Raw genomic sequence first — 16686 nt, 5'->3', positions numbered from 1 at the left:
GCCATTACAGAGATATCATCATTATCAGTGCCTGTGGCACCAGATTCAGGTTCCCTGCTGCAGGACACCAGAGCAGCACCAGAACCTGTGGGAGGAAGACAGGAAACACAGTTTACAATGTCTACACAATGTTACCAGTGATGCACTTATGCACACATGCACACATGCACATGTGGACACATGCACACATGCACACATGCACACATACACACATGGACACAGGCACACATGCACACATGCACACATGCACACGTGGACACAGGCACACAGGCACACATGCACACATGCACACATGCACACGTGGACACAGGCACACATGCACACATGCACATGTGGACACGTGCACACGTGGGCATGTGTACACATGGACACATGCACACGTGGACACAGACACACATGCACACATGCACACGTGGACACAGGCACACATGCACACATGCACACATGCACACATACACACATGGACACAGGCACACATGCACACATGCACACATGCACACGTGGACACAGGCACACAGGCACACATGCACACATGCACACGTGGACACAGTCACACATGCACACATGCACATGTGGACACGTGCACACGTGGGCATGTGTACACATGGACACATGCACACGTGGACACAGGCACACATGCACACATGCACATGTGGACACGTGCACACGTGGGCATGTGTACACATGCATACATGCACACGTGGACACAGGCACACATGCACACATGCACACGTGGACACAGGCACACATGCACACATGCACACATGCACACGTGGACACAGGCACACATGCACACATGCACACCCCGCAGTATACACACAGAGCACTACTGAGTTACACTAGTATTACTAGCACTATCAGGACTATTATAGGTATTGTTAAAACACACTCACCAGCATGGATGGGCTGCCTTGCTGTAACACAGGAGGGACCTGCAGAAATGAGGAGATTAATGTCAGTGGGCACAACTGTGCCATTGATACTGCATATGATACAGTGCAGTAGTACACCAGTTGCCTTTCACACGTCAGCTGCTGATATTGGCAATATCACACCTGCACAATTACATACTATGTTGACAGCTACATACCACGGACACACCTTACACATGCATAAACTAACAGTGTACAGAACAGTCAAGTGTACGTATGGCATATTACCTGCACGCTCCATGTCGTGCTGCTGTGTGGATCCAGCCTCCATCATGATGCAGGTGTGTTGCTGTTGATGTTCCTGGGCTGGAGCCACAACACTTAGGAGTAGCCCCTCCAGTCTGGTGAGGGGGGGATGTGTGGCCACCCCACCTCCTGTGGCAACCTGTTGCCTGTGGATATCCGATGCACGCTGATGGACATTTCTGATTAAATCACTGCAGTGATGTCGTACCTGCTCATATGTCCTATTATGCATGCCAATGTCATTTACCCTACGGACAAGGTCTTGCCACAGTGCAGCCCTCTCCTGCTGATTCTGGCTGGTGCGGGAAAACAGTATGTCATAATCCCGCACCAGGCTCTGGTGTATCTCCTCATCTTCTGCTGCAGAGTAGGCAGGATTACGCTGATGCGCCATGTCCCTGGAAGAGAACACAAACAGGATATCAGCAGACTATGTCAGCAATATATGGCACACATACTATACATGATACTCAACTGTAGTGATATACTACTACACCCATATGTAGCATGCGTGTGTCTCTTGGTGGATACACAAGTACATGGCCAGATATCAGTGCTCAGCCAACACCTGTGCAACAATACCTGCCACATTCCATACAATATAGTAGCATGCCCCATCGGTCAGCACACTGCGATGGGTCCAATGCACATCCTCACTCTGGGGGTTCATACCAAGGTACTGTATGTGGAACGCCATCCACTAGTGTGATCTGGACACAAGTTACTCGGCCTGGATATACATATCCCAGCACCACCACCACCACCAGCACAGTAGACTACTTTGATATGTATGTGATTAGACAGTTATTCACTTGTTAGGACTGAGATGGTATCCATGCAGCCCACTGGGTCAGTGGAAGCCACAAACCACACTGCTGACCCCTTTGCGAATGCTTCCCACGGACATCCCAAAGAATGCATGGAACATGCACACACATTTCTAACCCAGACCCTATGCACAAAGGTTAGGCATCCTGTCCAGTGGACCCCAGCCAAAGGCAGATTGTATAACGATAGAAGGAGGCTACTGCAGGACAGAGCAGATTCACATTAAGGGAAGGCATCTGTGGTCAGCACTGGTAATAAGCTACGGTCTCTCATAACAACATCCACGGCCTACTCTGGGAGGGAAATGGCCACGAACACTATAGATAACCACAAGGCCTTCTTCAGTTATGTTACGCATATGGACCAAACGCCTTAGATATGCTCTGAGTTACTACACACCTACTTAACATTCACCGAACACACAGATATTGGCAACATTCTTGCAGACAGGTTTGGTGCACGTATCCCCCCTCCTTCTCCCTCACACTTAGAAATACTTATCACAGCTGAATGTAACCTCCCTATCATCTCACATGTCCAGGTGAGGGCTGCCCTCAGCAAAGCAGAACACACAGCATCAATGTGACCTGATGGTATCCCTGGATGTGTGCTACGTGAACTCCAAGAGGACATACAACCGCATATAAGACTGATATTTAACCTTGGCTGTACTACAGGATATGTACCTGAACACTGGCATACAGCAACAGTGGTCCCACTCCACTAAGGAGGCACCTCTACTGATCCTGGGAACTACCGCACCATAAGCTTAACCAGCCTGGTCTGCAAAGCTATGGAATGATTCAGTATGGGACGTATATACAGCGATATTGGGTACCCGCAGACACTTGTTCCCAGCCAGTTTGCCTTTGTGATGGGCTGATCCTGCCTTTTGAACCTGGTTGACCTTTCAAAACAGTCACTACAGCCATTGATGAGGGCAACGCAATCCATGCAGCCTACCTGGACTTGCCTAAGGCCTTCAACACAGTACTCCACTCAGGCACCATAGAGAAGCTCATTAGCTTACATGTTACTACATATGTCACATGATGGGTTGCACACTGGTTGACATACAGAATCCATAATATCGATATTGTAGGAGCCATGTCAGACTCAATGCCAGTCACATGTGGTATCCCACAGGCCTCTGTCCTAGGACCCCTCTTGTTTGGCATTTATTTCTCAGATGTAAAAGCAAACATGTGCGGGTTGTGGATGACAAAGTTCCCAGGTGACTGCAAACTAAGCGCCATAGTCGTTACACCAGCTGACACACACATCCTACAGACAGGCCTCACTGAAACGGAAAACTGGTGCCAGGATCATGGCCTAACACTGAATGACATGTAATGTATAGTCATCCCCTTTGGGTGGAACTACGTGCACACAACATATCACATGGACATACCTATAGATACAGACCTATGACACATATGGAGGGTTCACAGTATGCAGACTATTAACTTGTTACTTTACATTACCTGTGTTTGTCGCAGCTGGTTGCATTACCGCAACTACAGCTTCCTGTTTCTGCTGGCACAGCTTGGTACTGACACTGCTGACAGCTTCAACTTAGTTTGTGCACCGTGTGTTGTTGTTTGTGTTCTTAATTTTTTTTTCTCTCTCTCTCTCTCTCTGTCTCTCTCTCTCTCTCTCTGTCTGCCTCCAGACAGTGCAATGAAAGTATTGCATGTGTGGAGTGTGAGTACAGGATGCTTTTGTAGGTAGCTGCATAGGTCCATGTGATGGCCTCTGCACCAATTGTAAGCCAGCATTTGCTAATTGCATGCAGCCAGTTGTGTACTGATTGCAGTTCTCACTGTGATTTCAGGACAGTGCTATAAAAGGGTATGTGAGATAGGCATTGCCCTTTCAGATTGTAAGGGCGGGGACCATGCTGGTATGCTGTGGACACTGTCCTGTGAGTGTAAAGGTTAGTATCTCTCTCATGATTCAGGCTGTGTTGTAGATTCACATTTCTCCATTCCTCTCTCCTGTTTCCTGTAGTAAGTGTGTATGCACACTGACACCTACAACTATATATATATATATATATATATATATATATATATATATATATATATATATATATATGTAAATGCACATACATTTATATATGTACATTAACTGACATTATTACCTACTAGCTACCAATTAGCATGGCTGTTTCTGTTCACACACTACTATTATGGAAATCCACAAGTTTTGACAGTAAGTATAAATGACATGCTTTGTGTACTACACATCCTATATTCCCTTTACATTCATTCCTACTATTACATGATATATTTATTTTAGCACAATGCTCTTGTATAACAGTCATGGCTTAGTGGTAGGTCATGCAGACTACTGTTGCCAAGGTCCTGGGTTCGGGACTGATAGTGGGATTTTATTTTGCTTTCGAAGTGACTACAGGACCTGTCAATCAGAGTGACTAAGGCACTTTTAAGCAGTTGTAACCGGGTTAGCGCTGGTTTGAACGGAGCTCCCGCATGCGCACTGGCATTCAGCTCCGCACACACCCGCTTACAACCGCTTAATAGTGCTTACTCTGGTGCACACCTGCACTATTTTCTTTGAAAGAAATGAAAATGGGGAGACAGGAAAGTGGTGAAAAAGGGGTCACAAAGAGGGTAAGACAGTAGGGAAACAAGCTTGGGTTTTGCAGGAGGGATGTAGGTAAGGCCCATAGCTGCCCATTTCTTCATCAGCAACAGCTTTGCATATGTATGTAATTTGGTGTGACATTTGAAACCTTCCACCCCAGAGAGAGGTGTCAGGACAACAATAATACTTGTTGTACAGCCAATTGTAATTGATAGTTTCCATGTCCAGCAGACATGTGTGCGGAATGGGCAGCTATGTATGGGGTGTAATTTTTTGTGGGTACAGAGTGCCCTTTTTTTTTTTTCAGGTGAGAGTGGTATGTCAGGTGAAGGAAGTCGGTATAGCTGGGGAGGTAGGTTGGGTAGGTCAACAGACAAGACAAACAAGATGCATACAGGGGCGGTGTATGACACGTGTGAGGGGGTTACACAATTGACGGGAATGGATGTTTGGATATCCAGAGCCCATGAGCCCACAGATGGCAACAGTGGAACTGATATCCCCACCCATGGGCAGTTGCCACTGTTCCTTCACTGCCCAGGATGGGGCTGTGCTGGGGGCTGTGCAGGCCTGGCAACATGCATGCCCGTAAGTTGTGCCACCTGTGCCTCAAGCTGGCGTAGGGGCCCAAGAACAGAGTCTTGGATCTCCCTACGCACCACAGTCCGGACGCTACGGAGGGTGAGTGGTGGTTCTCCTCTGGCCACACTTGCAGAGGGGGGACGGGCCCCATCCCCTGCAGCGCTTCCACCCGCAGGTGGCACAGGGCCATCGGAGGAGGGTCCAGACTGGGCACTAGTGCCAGGTGCACTCGCCAGCTGAGGTGGGAGAGGTGGGTCCGCTGGAACCCGCCTTCCCTGTCGTCCTATGTTTTGCATTATGTCATGACAGTTTGGGTTAGTAACATACAATACCATTCGCAATTAGTTGTAACAGTATGCATTAGTATTCCCATTAACCAAACACCCAGATATTCACACCATTGAACAGCGAGCATAACACATGCATAATTTGAACAGCAATACACAGTCCAACAACATGCAGGGTTGATTGATGGCAACAGGCCATCAGGTTTGGATATATGAACAGGGCAGATGCATCAGCGTACATGCAAATATTTATGACCCAACAGGACAAATGTCCAGGGGTGTTAATTGTGATTGCACATACCAATTTCACGTGGAATGGATTATATGTGGTTATAGGGTGGGGTGAAGAAAATATTATTAACACCTTTGAATACCAATACATATGCTGTACATTTCTAATAGCTGCAGATATATACACACTACTGTTCTAACTACAGTTTCCTATATGATAACTACTTCAATTTGGTGATAGGACTGTTACTGCTACATCAATATACATTTTATTGTTATTCATACACGTTCATATCTGGCTTTGTTCAGCTACATCATCCTGCTACATTTGCTTTATATAGCTATAGACAACTGTGGATGTTTGGTATCATACTATCTGCATATTGCAGACTGAGAGCAACATATCCAGATTTTGGGATACACATTCCAGCTGCAGCAACACTTTGAACACATTTCGCAATTTGGTTCTGCTTGTCACATTCATTTCATTCTGTACTGACTGCAGTATAGTTTATTCATCATCAGTGTTTGGAAAGGGTAATGTGCATCATGTAGTGTGATCTCCTGATTGCCAAAAAGCACATGTTTTTCATACAGAATTGCATACACACAAACTCCCCTCATCCAAACACACACACACACTTGCCATTTACAGGTTTCAAACTCCTACCTAACTATGTTATGATACTTGAGAGAGATGCATTAGCAGAGTGTGCTATTCAGATTACTGGGAGGTGTCCCTTCTCCAGCTGTACGTATAGGGTGCTGACATCATCAGTGTTTGGAAAGGGTAATGTGCATCATGTAGTGTGATCTCCTGATTGCAAAAAAGCACGTCTTTCATACAGAATTGCACACACAAAAACTCCCCTCATCCAAACACACACACTTGCAGGTTTCAAACTCCTCCCTAACTATGTTATGACACTTGAGAAAGATGCATTAGCAGAGTGTGCTATTTGAATTACTGGGAGGTTTTCCTTCTCCTGCTGTATTTATAGGGTGCTGACATCATCAGTGCTTCGATAAGGGAATGTGCACCCTGTGGAGTGTTTTCCCAGTTGCCAAGAGGGGGATTTCCCTCACACAGACTTGCAAACACACTAACGCCCCTCCACACACACTGGGCAGTTGCAGGATTCAAACCCCTACCTAACTATGTTATGACACTCATGACAGATGCATTAGCAGAGCGCGCTATTCGCATTACTGGGAGGGTTCTCTTCTCCTGCTGTCCTTATAGGGTGCTGACATCATCAGTGCTTAGATAGGGGAATGTGTATCCTGTAGAGTGTTTTCACAGTTGCCAAAAGGGACATCTCCCTCACACAGACTTGCACACACACTAATCTCCCTCCATACACACTGGGCAGTTGCAGGACACAAACCCCTACCTAACTATGTTATGACACTCGTGACAGACGCATTAGCGGAGCGCGCTATTCACATTACTGGGAGGGTTCCCTTCTCCTGCTGTCTTTATAGGGTGCTGACATCATCAGTGCTTAGATAGGGGAATGTGCATCCTGTAGAGTGTTTTCACAGTTGCCAAAAGGGGCATCTCCCTCACACAGACTTGCACACACACTAACCCCCCTCCACACACACTGGGCAGTTGCAGAATTCAAACCCCTACCTAACTATGTTATGACACTCATGACAGATGCATTAGCAGAGCGTGCTATTTGCATTACTGGGAGGGCTCCCTTCTCCTGCTGTATTTATAGGGTGCTGACATCATCAGTGCTTAGATAGGGGAATGTGCATCCTGTAGAGTGTTTTCCCAGTTGCCAAAAGGGACACTTCCCTCACACAGACTTGCACACACATCAACCCCGCTCACACACACACACACACACACACACACACACACACACACACACACACACACACACACACACACACACACACACACACACGCACACACACTGAGCATAATCCTACCTAACTATATTATGACACTTGAGGGAGACGCATTAGCAGAGCACGATATCCGAATTACTGGGCATCTGTTCTGCACCTGCAGTATTTATAGGGTGCTGACATCTTTATTTCTACAGAGGTATGTACATCTAGTACTACCTGTCAGGTGGGGGATAGCATATATATGCATTTGCAGCCACCTACTTCAGGGTCAGATATGCACATCGCACTGGCAGGTTATGTTCTATACCATGCTTCATGACCACAGGACCTGTAACACACAACACAACCAGTCCAGAACACCACTCCCACATCCAGGACACACACTTTGCTTCCCTGGGAACAGTGCTGGGATATGCAGGTGTTCACATACACCATTCCAGTTGTTAACATCAGGTACAGGCATATTGTGTGTAGGAACTACTCAGGCCTCTACAACTTTACCCTACAGCCACTACAATTTGTGAGTCCATGTGCTATGGCAGAACCACTCACCACAGCCACATGGGGGAATACAAATTGCACCTGTCCATCTGCAACATGGGTACTCACTGTTCCACACCAGAGGTAGACCACCATATTTGATATCTGACCATACCCACCTTTCCCTGGACATCCATATCCCATCCCCACCCCCAGGCAAGGTTGCCACTGCAAACAAACTGTATTTAGCACAAGCAGACTCTACACTTGTGCAGACTGGGGTGGACGATTTCAAAGGACCCATGCTGGGGGACTATACTGGCCACTCTGCATAATCCTTGACAATTGCATTCTATGAGCATGTGTAAGGTTTGCATTGATCATGCTATCCCACATATACCCATGACTGCTCCACAACAAGACACCTGTCAGGTGTACACCAGCCATATATGAGCCGTCCAATAGACAGAGTGAGCTAATACATTGCAGAGCTGTAGCCCACAGAGGGAGGACATCTGTGAACAGTACCAGCACGACACTTCATTCCCACATAATCATCACAACACAGCATTGACAGTGGAATTGTCCAGACAATGCAGATAGGGCTCCCCTCAGTCTGTTATTGACACCCACTTACTGTTAGAGGTCCTCAGCAACCCTCTTCCAGCACACACCAACAACATGGATGTGGCTTAGCACATTCAAACCCTGGGATCTCCACTGTGCCCTTGCTTGACAGAGGCACAGCTCACTAGCCTCACACGTTGCCTTATGTGACCTACTTAACAGTGGCATAGTTGCCTACTGTACTGGAGATGCAGATGCCAAGCACACTCTGGCTAAGCTGTCATTCCCTAGGGCAACAAGCCTAGTATTGACCTCTACACCCATATGTTTAATTGTCAGATGCACACTATTTATTGCTGTTAGACTGTTTGCAGGTCTTTATTGCCATAGCATTCCATGTTCCTATGAACAACTTCTGTATCTGTGGAAGATGTTTGAATATGAGGGTGATCCACTATATCACTTATGTCTCTGTAGTCATTTACTGTGTGCACTGGGCAGATTGCTGTGTTGTGGTTGGTTCCTGGAATGACACGTACAGATACCAGATATGTGTGGCCAACTGCTAAACGGAGATATTGCCTAAGTGTGTGAGCATGCCCAGTTCAGTCTTTCCATGGCATGGTGTCTGACATATGCCTCATTTATCTAAGTGTGCGAGCATGCCCAGTGTGAGCTTTCCATATGTTGAACTCTGCAGTCCACCATATATTTGGGTGTGTGTGAACTTCAACAATATCTCACGTTTATGGTTGTGTGTTGGGTGTCATGTTGTGTACTAACTGGCCAACTGCTTCATGTCTGCCACAACAGGAATTTTACTGTGCCTGCAGGGATTGCATGGGATACTTTGCATACAGTTGTCAACATCCTTTCATAATGACCTAACACAGTAGTACCGTATAGTGTACTGGTTCAGTACTTTCACTGTGGTGGACAGTATCCTGGGCTTTAGTCCTATCACTGCTTGACATCTTCATAGTGAGCACAACAGACTGTATAGGGGCCAGTTGTGCACATATGACCATGTTGCATTATGTTCAGATATGGACTACCTACACCAGGTTGTCCAACATTGGTAGTGTATTCCACAACATAGGTGGACATTGGCAAACACTAGCAATGTTCCCTAGGCCATTTCTGATGCTAGTCACAGAGTGTGTTTGTCCTTCGACACACATTGTAACTGGAGTTTGCCATGACATATGTCATGGTTAATATACTGTGCCTCCGTCTACCTCTGACATAACAGTGATACCCAGGGTTAACCTACCATCCCATCCACTCATCAGGATTCCTCTTGAGGGGTGTCGATAGGTGACTCTCTGGCTAACCTGTACTGGGAGTTTACTCAAGAGTGGGGGTGGCTTCTGTGTTATGGATCATTCTGTACTGCTTGTCCTATGTATGTCAGTGCTGGGATTCAGGTCTCTCATGTGCATAGCTCACTGCCATTCAGATTGTACAAGGTGCAGCATGTTCATTGATTCCAGCTTGGACATGGCTTCATACATCAGGCACAGCTTGCCTCTGGGTGGGCAGTATGGCAGTGTGTGGAGCTGCAGTTTGTTTAATCAGGCAACACATGGCATCTGTTCATGCTCTTTGCTACTCCTGGTGGGGTACTGTTGTGGACTTAACAGTTGATGGAGGTGTCTGCTGAGGTATATCCCACAGGGGCTATTGTAGTCAATTGTGACGCTGATGAAGGATGACTGCAGAGCCACAGTGACCTCCCCTTATCTACATCTGACAACCTTCATGATTGGGTGGGTATATGGTATGTTTCTGCGAACACTACAGCCACATGTTTGTCCAATGCAGGATATATATCACCTTGTGTCCCCAGGTCTCTCATTACATGTTAGGTACGTAATGGGTTAACACCTGTGTGGTAATTGGTGGGCACTTACTGTATATCCACGGTGGTTGTCTATACACAGTTCTGCAATTAGCTTGCTGACATGGCTATGGCTCCAGTTGTCTGTTTCTATGTGGCCCTTTTGTGGGTTGCTTGTGTCAGTTGGGGGTCGGATATGGTTGTGCTCCTCTGCATACATGTTCAGTCACAGTCCTTCCATGTTGGCCTGTACCTATGGGACATATATACGGAATGGGGGAGGTCCCAGGACCAAGCCTTGTGGGATGCAACTCATATCTGCTTTGTAGTCTGACATGGATGCAGCATGTCTGACCATGTCAGTTCTGTCCTTGGTCTGGTTTGCAACCCCTCTAATGACATAGGGGTTTATATTTAAGCTGGTGAACATATCCATACTGAACTCGTAGGGTATTGTCTGGAAGCATATGCACGGTCCAGCTACGCTGTGTGGACCACATTGCCCTCATCAATGACCTTAATGACTGTTTCAAATGGGTCAAACATGTTTAGGGGCATGATCTGCACTTACGACAGCCACACTGGGTAGGGTCCGGTATCAGTAGGTCCACGATAGCTTTATGTCTGCGGTACATACTGATCCTTTCCATAGCTGTGCAGACCAAGCTTGTCAGGATCCTGGGGTGGTAGTTTGCAGTATCCATTCAGGCAACACCTTTGTTGTGAAGGACCACTGTTGTTGTACACTGCTCTTTGGGTACATATCCTGTGGTAAGGCTGACATTGGACAGTAGTGTGATTTGGCATTCCATTATTCTTGGAGTCCATGTTGGCCTCAGCCCAGGACACCATCACATACCTTTGCTGCTGTGTGTTTTGCTTTGTAGATGATGGCTGTTACCTCAGCATCTGCAATGTCAGGGGACCAGCAGTCTGCTGGGATAGATATTTTGCATTCGGGGGGGGGGGGTTTGCACTGAACCTGTCAGGTTGTATGTTGGCAATATGTGTGTGTGTGTGTTTGGTATGTTGTTTGTAATATCTGTGTGATTCGGAGCATATCTGTGTAGTCCCAACATGGTTCCTACCATCAGTTGAGTAAGCCTTGTGATTATCCTTAGTGTCCTATACAATTTGTATCTTCATAGGTTCATAGGTTCATACTAGGCTATCCACCCTAGGGCATTAGTAAGCCTAGCCAGAGTGTGTGTGTCTTTTGCCGCCCCTTGCTATGTGACTATTATGGCCATTTATGATTTTCTTTACTGTGCCTCTGTCTGGATGTGACACAGTGAAGACCCCCAGTGTACATGTACGATCATCCATCCACTTGGCAATATTCCTGTTGAGGGGTGTCAGTGAGGGGCTCTGCCTAACATGGATTGGGATCCTGTTTCTGGGTGTGGGGAGCCTCTGGGTTATGTATCTGTCCCTCCAGCACATCCTATTTCATTATGTGTTGAGGCTGACATCTGTCACTCTCACAGCTCCAATGACTTTGATTTCATGGGGTGGAGCATGTCCATTACTCCTGTGTTGGACATGGCCTTGTACAACAGACATACAATGCCTCTGTGTAGGCAGTCTGTGACTGCATTCAGCTGGGGTGTCTACAGCCAGGCAGCATATGACATATATTTGACACCCTTTATCCTCTTGGTGAGGTACCCTTGAGGTCTTCCTAACCGCTGCAGGTGTCAGGTACGGTACATCCCATATGAGTCATTGTACTAGATTATGGGTCTGATAAGGGAACAGTACAGGGGCACAGTGACTTCTGTTGATGTAGATGTGAATCCTTTCATGATACGGTGTCCAATATATACAGTCTTCCTAGCCACATTGGCATTGTGAGTGTCACATGACAGGTTACTGTCGACTTGTGTCCCTAGGTCCCTGATTACTCCTTGCATACATAATGGTTTACCACCTATGTGGTAATTTGTGAGTACCTTGTCTGGTATTTGGTGGGACATTCATACTGTCCAGTGTCTTCAGGATGTCTGGGTGGGGCTCCTGTGTGTGAGAGTGTGGTCTGTCGCATGCTACAGACTGTACAGTAGTTTTGACTACACTTAGGTGCACATAGATGGTCTCCGCTGCATCGTGCATTGTCAGTTACCTGGCCGTATGGGTGCCTGTGCTGCATATGGATACTCCCCCTCCTTTGATGTTTTGGTCCAGGTGTTGGGGCCATAACGCATGATATGTGGTATAACCTAGTAGTACTGGTGTGCTGTCAGTAGGCTTGCAGCAGGCTTCTGTCACTGCACAGACATCGATGTTCTCCATACTGGGAAGTGCCTCAGGTGCATGCATATTGCAGTTTACACATCTGGCATTGGTCAGCATTACCCTTATGTTTCTTACCACTTATGTTTTCTAGGGTGGTGGGTTAGTCTTTTTGGCCTTGCTTACGTATGGCTCTATGGAGGTGGCAAAGGCCTTATCCAGTATCCAGACGCCCAGGGGTAACAGGTGCAAGCCATCCCTGGAACAGCAGCATGGCTTGTCATGCATGACATCTCAAGCAGACAGACATTAGACCCTCTTGCACTGACAGCTGTAACTGTGCCACCTGTTAAAGCTGATCATTCTGTGTTTGTACTGTGGCATCATTCTTGGTGAGGGTTGGATGCTGCAAACGGCCAGTGTCATACCGGCCTGGAGTACATACTCAGAGAGCTCATCCATGTCTCTTTTCATGTAGTCCAGGGAGGTACATCTCAGGTCATTCACACCAGCATGGACAATGAGTGCATCATATTTCTGCTTGCTTTGGGGTGACCTGCGCACTTGTGTTATGTGGCATATTGTGGCAGCCTACAGGCAGCTTACTGTACCCTTTCCCTTGTTCAGTCTGGTGAGTGGGACAGCAGTGTGTCTGCCTATACAGACACCTATTACAACTGTATCAGGCATGTTGTTTCTCCTTCTGGCCTGTAACTGTTTGGCACACCAGCTTTGTGTACTATGTGTTGCATGTGCTATGTTTGGAGGTTGTGGTTGCTTGGGGTCTGCTTTGGAGGCCTCTGTTGGTGTGGTGTGTTTGTAATTAGGGCCTCCTGGAATGTTTTTCTGTGTTTATGTGTTTGGTTTACAGTTGTGATAGGTCTATGTGGGACTGGGTTTGTGGTCTATGTGGTTACCTTCTCCTCCTGACTAGTTTTGACAGTACTGAGTTGGGGGAGCTCAGCCTCCGGTTTGGATAAATGGTTGCATCTCTCACATATATTTATATTTATTGGGGGGAGTTGTGGGTTGTCTGTGTACTTGGGGCAGGTGCCACATTGCCTCTGGATTCACAGATTCTACTTGTTGTGGTTGGCCTTAGTGGATTGTATGTGTGGACATATTTTATTGCCATACCACTGATCAGTGATTACTTCCCTTTTTATGTTTGCTCTATCATGTAGTAGCTTCCTCATTCTCTTGCATGGTTTGATAATGGCTGGAGTCCAGCATGCCAGATGCCTGCGTGTATGGCATTGTGTCTTGTTGTTATTTGTGATTGCATAATCCAAGCATTCCTGGCTGTGTTCATGGAATGACTGTATAACATGTTCTGCGGCGTGTCCCATATTCTGCACCTGCACAGGGCCTTTCGTGGGTTCCACATCGGTTTGGAGGGGTGCAACCTATGCTTTACACATGTTTTTCACTGTGGTTTTCTGGCCAGGGACTGTGGTCAGGATATGTATATCTGGTGTGATTACTCTATGGTCTGGTCTTACCAGTGAGGGATACACTTCTCATCTTGCCATCCAGTATGCATGTTGCTGATTATCACATCCGGTATGCTTACCCCTCTTGTGGGAGTGGTACGTTGTTCCTGGGCATTTTGGTTTATGGATTCTGGGAACTTTTCTCCTACTGTGTTGGTGCTAGTATAATGCTCCCAGTGTATGTCTGGGTATTTTCAGTCAAGCAATATAATGTGGTTTGGGGGGCTTGATATATTCATGTATTCCAACATAGGCCAGGTGCAGTTCCTGGTATTAGTACAGTAGTCTGCAGCAGGCTATATACTGGGAGGCGGTTTTAGCCATTGGTATTTGACCATGGCTAATCCATGCTGCTTCTTGTTGTGGTACCAACATGGGGGTGTGGTTATCCTTGAAATTTATTGCTAGTCACCCTCCTTTTGTAGCTTGTTCCATGTTTTGCGGCTGTACAGCACAGTATGAGGTGTAACCTGGTAGTGTTAGGGTGCTGATGTGAGCCTTGACCCAGTTTTCTATTATAGGACTGATATCAACATTCTCCATACTGTGTGCGTTTACACTGCATGCATCTTGCTGTTTAGACTTCTGGCATTGGGTAGCATTACATCTAGGTTCCTATCCCTTGTGGTACCTATGAAGGTGGGTTTGTGTTTTGAGACTTACCTATTTAGGGCATGCTGTGGGTACTGACAGCCTTTGCCAGTATCCATGGGGCCTGGACTGATAGGTGCACGCCACCCCTAGCAGGTGGTGCATCATGTCATGCCCAGCATGTCTTCCCAGGCTGAAACACATTGGCTCCCCTTTGACTAACTGCATTACTTCAGACAGTTATTGCAATTGATCATCCCATCGTCATTTTGTGGCTTCATGCTTGGTGAGGGTGGATGTTAGTCAGGGTCCTCAAGTGTGCATATAGTACATGGTGTTACATTACTTAACACATGGCATTCATGCCTCAGGTGGTGCTGCAGGGCTGCCTCTGTCGGATGCACATATTACACTCCCTGTACATGTTTGTGAGCAGGTCATGTCATTTTAGGCATCCCAGTTATTATTTGAGTGAGTCAGAGGGGGTATCATTCCCAGGGTTCCTACTGAGCCAGTGTATGTGCTATGCGTTGCCTCTTTGCCAAAGCCAGGGCATACTGGGCACGCCTCCTTCTGCCTACTGGGGCAGGCTCAGGTTGTTCCTCCTCCGAGTCACGCTCTGCCTGTGATGGCCTTGGCAATGGTGGGAGGCTGTTTGGCCCAGCCCTATGCTGGTCCTGCTGCAGCTGTTTTTGCAAGATCATATTATGTAGCATAGCACATACCATGACAATTTGGGTACATGTAGTTGGTGAGTACTGCAAGGCTCCACCAGATGTGTCCAGACACCGGAACCGTGACTTGAGCAGCCCAAACACACGCTCTATTACATTACGTGTTTGTGCATGTGCCTCATTATGGCGTTCCTTTTCAGGTGTGTGTGCATTTCTGATGGGTGTCATCAGCCACGGCTCCAGTGCATAACCTGCATCCCCCACTAGGTGTCCATGTGGGATGTCCCAATTGGCAAATGTCTGGTACAGCTGCGTCAAATGCCAGATGTGGGAATCGTGGTAGCTCCCAGGGCAGCCAGCACACACATTCATTATTATGCCCTGGGCATCACACACGACCTGGCAGTTGATGGAGGGGAAGCCCTTGTGGTTAATGTACGCCCTACCCCACTCACCGGCTGGTGCTTTGATGCGTATTTGCGTGCAGTCTATTGTACCCACTACCTCAGGGTATTCCGCTATTTGCTGGAAGAGACGCATATTGCTGGCCAATACCTCACGGGCATTGGGAAAATATATATGATCACCGACATGTGCTGACATGGCATCCAGAAACTGGTGCAGTACCCTGGAGGCTGATGCCTGTGATATCCCCATCATATCACCAGTTGGTCTCTGGAAGGTACCTGTTGCTAGTATTCTTAGGCCAACACATACCTTGGTTTCCACTGGGATGGGTTCCCCTCTGTTGGTTCTGTGTGTGAGGCGTGGCCTGCACAGCTCGACTATTTGTTGCAGGAGCTCTCTGTCCACACTATAGTGCTCTACTATCTCCAGCTCATGTAACCCATGGTAGGTGACCCTGGGCCTGTACACTCTTCTCCGTCTCCTCACTGTGGGTTGTCTGGCACCATCTGCATTGTCACCACCCTCAGCAAGTCGCCTATGTCTCATTATGACAACTATGGCAGCCCCTAGCATTTCTGCTCTGAGTTCAGCTTTTTCAGTTTTCACTTCTAATAGCTTACTCCTGTCTTGCAGTGTCTTTTGAGAGAAACATCCTGCACTGCTGTTTGCAGAGTTTTAAGTGCTGGGCTGGGCTACTATTCTGCCTGTGTAATTGCCTGCTTCTAATTGTTTTCACCTGCTAGCTCCAGCAGTATTCCCTGCTAGCTTCCTACTAATTCTGTTGCTTCCTTTTTCCTTTCTGTTTCCTCAGGGGAGAGC

This window comes from Protopterus annectens, chromosome 14.part0, assembly GCF_019279795.1.
Source record: "Protopterus annectens isolate FY-2018-M chromosome 14.part0, PAN1.0, whole genome shotgun sequence".
Classification (NCBI taxonomy): Eukaryota; Metazoa; Chordata; order Ceratodontiformes; family Protopteridae; genus Protopterus; species Protopterus annectens.
Note: the sequence above shows the minus strand (reverse complement) of the source record.